Consider the following 5,565-nt stretch of genomic DNA (forward strand, 5'->3'; position numbering starts at 1 on the left):
GCAAAAGCAAAGGGCTTTATTACGGGTTTAGGCTCGCCGGGGCCTAAACTCGGGCTCACAGACTTTACTGGCATGGTGGATCCATGCTGAGAGCCCCGAACAAAGGTGGGGCAGGGCTTTTAGGAGTTTGGGAAGGGGGAGTTACAGGAATCCAATTATTATTGACAGGTTTATCCAATTACAACATTTAGAGTGTTAACCAATCACAAGAGTAGACCCAGGACCCGGGACCCTCACGTAGGGTGTAACTAGCCTTAAGCAATAGGCCTGCCCTTAGGAATGTTAAGGGTATTACTAGGGTGGTCCCTCTTGCCTTGGGCAATGTGTGCCCTTCTATTGTCTCAAACCTGTGTCCTTACATCACTAGTCTACACAGAACTGGCACTTAGTACATCTTATTCAGTATGTGCTTAATTTAAATGCATATTCCAGCAAGAGAAGGTGAAAAGCCTCCCCAGAACGGTGCGGCAGCAACAGGGAGGGGGAATCAGATGGACCAGAGGGAATCCCAGAGCAGGTTTTCCAGGACAGCTTCAGGGAACTGACACAAGGGCGACTGGCTGTGTCCCCAAATCATCACAGAGAAATGAGAAGCTAGTGGGCACTCAGGTTCTAGAAACTAGAGAAGCCCTGTGAGAAAACCCTGGGGAAATCGAAGCTTATTTTTGTCTGGAAAGACATATTTGTCTGGACAGAAGTCAAGGGCTTCAGGGAAGGGAGGAGTTGAGACAATCACTTTAATTCACTGTAACTGCTTCCCTAAATCACCTTGGGACCGAAGCTACTAGACAGCGGGTCAGCGGGTTTGAGGCTATCAGTGCGTCAAAGCGAGCAGTGGCCCCTGGGCCATCACACTACCGCAGCCCAGCTCGCAGACCTGGGGGACCAGGGCGTGGGCTGGACACCCCTCGGCCCAGGGCTGCTTCCCTGAGGCTGTGTAAGGAAGAAAACTGAGCTGCAGGGCCACCTAAGGTGGAGGCAGCTGGGCTGTCTTCCTGGGTCCCCTAGTCACTACACACCAGCCGGATCTAACAGAGCACATGGCTGAACGGTGCTCCTTCCTGTGCACCCGCAGGAGACGAGATTTCATGCATGCAGGGCAAGTGACCAGACAGGGAAGAAGTGCACAATCCCAAAAAAAAGTCCATAGTAAACAACACATCCTATCTGGGACAAAGGAAGGAAAAGAATAATGAAGAAATTAAAATAAGCATCTAAGAATAATTAAGGAGATAGGGAAAATTAAAAGCCACCAGAAATAAGACGATATGGGGTCTTTTTAAATTTTTTTAAACATTTATTCATTTTTGAGAGACGGAGTGTGAGTGGGGGAGGGCAGAGAGGGAGACACAGAATCTGAAGCAGGCTCCAGGCTCTGAGTTGTCAGCACAGAGCCCGATGCAGGGCTCGAACCCACAGACTATGAGATCATGACCTGAGCCGAAGCCGGACACTTGACCGAATGAGCCACCCAGGTGCCCTGATATGCTTTTTAAAAATGCAGAAAATGTTATTGAGGAAAATATGATAAATCTAAAGACAATAAAAGAGAAATAAAATATTTTTTAATTTAAATTTTTATTTATTTGGGGGAGTTGGAGGGACAGAGAAAGAGAGAGAGAGAGAATCCCAAACAGGGATGTGTGGCTAGACCTCACGAACCATGAGACCATGACCTGAGCCCAAATCAAGACTCAGAGTGCTTAACCAACTGAGCCACCCAGGTGTCCCTTAATTGATTTATTTAAATAGACTTCAAGCCTAGCCTGGAGCCCTATGCAGGCTTGAACTCACAACCCTGAGATCCAGACCTGAGCCGAGACCAGGAGTCAGTGCTTAACTGACTCAGCCACCCAGATCCATATTTTTTAAATTAGTAGCGAAATTGATGATCAGATTGAGGAGAACACCTAAAAATCAAAGGAAACAAAAAAGAAACAGAAAGCACAAAACATCCAAAAATATAACCTGTCATAGGAAGACAGATTTTTAAATCTTTACACCCCTAAAAGTAGCACTTCAATTGTAACTGGTGTTGGATAATAATTATGTAATAAGGAAAGAAGATAGGAAGAGAGGGAGCACGATATGTTTGAAAGGAGTACCAAAGGGAAGGCCCGCAAGTTGGGATGACCTGGGAAGGGGGTGTATCTGTGGAGGGACCAGCCAGCCTGTGACAGGAAAGGCCATGATATTCTCAGATGCCAGAGCCCTCCAGTGTTGGTAGGCATTGAAGAAGTTCAGGGGCCAGGCAGGAAGACCCAACCGCGGCGAGGTAGGGGGAAGAGGTGGGTGAGGACAGCCAGGGTGCCTGGTATCTGGCCGGGAATCTGTTTGCACGTCTGAACACTGAAATGCCTAAATTTCAGCCTCTAGGATCTTCCCCTCTCTCTGCTCCTCCCCCTCAAAAATAAATAAACTAAAAAAAAAAAAAAAAAAAAAAAAGAACTAGGCTTGTTTGTTCAGTGTGGAATCTCCAGGGCTGAAGTACAGTAATCACTCAATAACTGACTGTTCAATAAATGATTAAGCAAAGAGAAAAGATGGTTTTAAAGGCAGAAGATAATTTGGACAAGATTCTCTTGAACAGGAGTTTGAATTTAGTTCTAAGGGTAAAGGGCATTCAATTTATAATATGGGTGTCAAGCTTATAAAGAATATTAATCCTGCTGAAGAAATGTTGAGCGGTAAGTGTAACTACAAATTGGGGGATGAGAATATTCACAATAAAGGACACAAACCTCCTTGGAGGGAGTGGTGGAGGAGGAGGCGGGGAGTGGCCACACACTGCAATACAGAGTTTGCTCTGATGGGAAGAAGCGGAGGTGCAGTGTCAGCTGGAGGGAGGCTGAGACATCACTGCCATGTTCTGTGCTGGTGATGCCACTGTGTTTCAGTGCTGTCGGGAATAATCCAGAGAGAGGAAAAACAGATAACAGCACAGAGAGAAGGTAATTAGCTTTAGGTATAAAGTCCTTGAGAAGCCAAGAATTTGATCACAGAAAGATCTATTTTCTACTGTAACAACAGGAAAGTCAGAGAATGTGGGTAGAGGTAAGTTGTCAATTTGGTGGTAGAAACACATGGGAAAATCCTATCTGTCTGCTTTTAAATCCTCAAAGAATTATGAGATCTTGATGTCACTACAGCATAAGGGACGTCTAGAATATAAAGGGAGTGGACAGAGTAGAACTGAGAAGACTTCCGTAGAATACTTGATGTCAAGCATATCGGGGGGACTTCCGGGTCTGCCGGACACTTACAAGGCCACTTGATATCTGGCTCCATAAGCTTATATCAAACCCAGCAGTCCGGTGCCTGCCTTTTGACAGCATCGCTGCAGCACGGCGGTACAAGAAGCACAGAGCTTATGTCCAACAGGGTTGAGATATGATTAACCAGAATGTTTTTAAGTGGGAGACAAAGGCTCTAGGGTTTCTTTCCAAAGGAGTCATTCCAGTGACTCAACAGGGATCTCAGCTTCGTGGAGAAGAGATGCTATCACTTCAAAGGGATCATCGGGGAGTCAATGGAACCAGATCCAGACATGGGAAAATAACTGAGAAGGGAGTGAGGAGAGCATTTGGCCAAGGGGTGAAAAGGTAGGAATTTGGTGCAATACATATGATTTTTTCATTCTCTGGAAACAAGATAAAATAAAATTCAAGGTGTCATGTAGATAAACTAAACAACACGTCTATGAAACTACTGTTGAAGTGTGGGGAGCTGCCAGAAGAACAAAGATCAGCCGCCTGCAGGCAGGGCAGTGTTATCACTCCCAATTCAGGGCTGGAGACAGCCAGTCCGGGCTTTCTTATCGGCCCCTCAGGCGCTGTGCTAAAATCGCACTTTTGGTTTCCCCTTTACCCTAGCCTTTTCCTAAAAATCACTTGACCCTGTTTCCTAGCAACCAACCTAGGCCGGCTGCCTTGCTTCCCGCCTTCTACCCTTTATAAGATGTGTGTGGTTGATCAGAGACTTTGTCTTGCCTCCATTCTCTGTGCCCCCTGCCCCCCAATTCTCACTCCCTCCCTCAGGACCTGTGTTGACCGACCTGCCGGATGGGTCAAGTGGCGCCCAACGTGGGGCAGCCTGAGTACGAGGGATCCAGTGAAGAAACCGATCAAAGATAAGAAGAAGAGAAAAAAAGGAGAAAAATGTAGCTACCGAAGTTTTAACGAATTCCTAGGGAGACGGCCACGCGGGAACCTGCTACGTGGTCCAGGGCTCAAAATTCATAGGGAGACGGCCATGCAGGAACTTGCCGTGGGGTCCAGTGCTCGGGTGAGTTATCGGAATTCCTGGGGCAGGGAATAAATGGTCTGACAGAGACCCTCAGGGCACGGGGAGTAAAGGTTAAGAAAAAGCAATTCAGTTCCTCCATGAAGTCTGTCCTTAAGTGTTTTTCTAAATGTAGAAAGAAAATATGGAAAGTAAGTAAAGAGATTGCCCAGTTAAGTGTTTTTTCTAATAAAAATAAGGGATAAGAAATAAGGGATGGGCAATACAGGGTTTATTCTACTTGTTTCTGGTTGCCTAGAGATAGGCAGAGTTAGAGTGATGGATAGGTCAGAACTTGAAAAGCTTTGAGCCATATAGAGTCTAAAGAAAGAGGACTCTATATAGATTTTCTTCCACCCTAAAAATGGCGCCAGTAATCTGTTAAGAGTCACCTGTCTAAATCTCCGGAGATAAGCTACTTCATCATCTAAATTTTAAATGCACATGTGCTTTTTGTCTAAGGTATGGAGTGAAAGGCTGCACGCAGCATTACTTCCCACCCCAGGACCGCACTGAGACGTCGGTCGGCCCTTTAGTGAATCTATGTTCCTTTGCCTTGTGGAAGTGAGGGCTTCTCCCTCATTCATTTCCCAGGTTGATGGCTATACTTAGAACTAAATATTGTTGGTCTACCTCGGGACAGGGACAGAGACTTGAAGGAATATTTCCCAGCAGCTGCCGGAGACTCTTTATTCCAGGGAGAATTCTTTTCTCTTCTCTGGACTGACATGGATTGCCTAATTCTACTGGTTAAACAAAACAAAATAAAACAAAAAGCCTCAAACCTGCTCCTCTGTCAGAGCTGACAAAATTTTAAACAGGGAATTCTTCTCTGCCCCCTAGGGAGCCTCTCCTCTGGCTCTCTCTTCCCCCACCCTGTTGCCCGGGGCAACCAGAAGGCCATCAGGTTGCCAATCTCTGGGTGGGGAGAGGCCAATTTGCATAACACCAGCTTCTCCCTCTGCCTTAGGTGATGAGAAACAAAAGACCACAGAAATCAGGTTTTTGCACCAAATTTTGAGGTTAAAAGCAACTAAAGGGAACAAAGTGTCTTACCTGGGCTCAAGCAAAACTTATTCAGTGTTTAAGCTTAAGTTTGTTGGTTTGAAATAAAAACAAAAATTTATGTTCTATCTAAATCTGCCAGAAGTCAAATAGGTTCCTATGATCTCTGCTCCAATTTTTAACAAGAGTATGTTAAGAGGATGGTTAATTTGGTCTGTTGTATAGTTTTCATGAGTAAATGTTAAAATCGTTTTAAAGGTTCTTAGTAACTTAAAACGT

This window comes from Suricata suricatta, chromosome 16 (assembly GCF_006229205.1).
Source record: "Suricata suricatta isolate VVHF042 chromosome 16, meerkat_22Aug2017_6uvM2_HiC, whole genome shotgun sequence".
NCBI classification, from domain to species: domain Eukaryota; kingdom Metazoa; phylum Chordata; class Mammalia; order Carnivora; family Herpestidae; genus Suricata; species Suricata suricatta.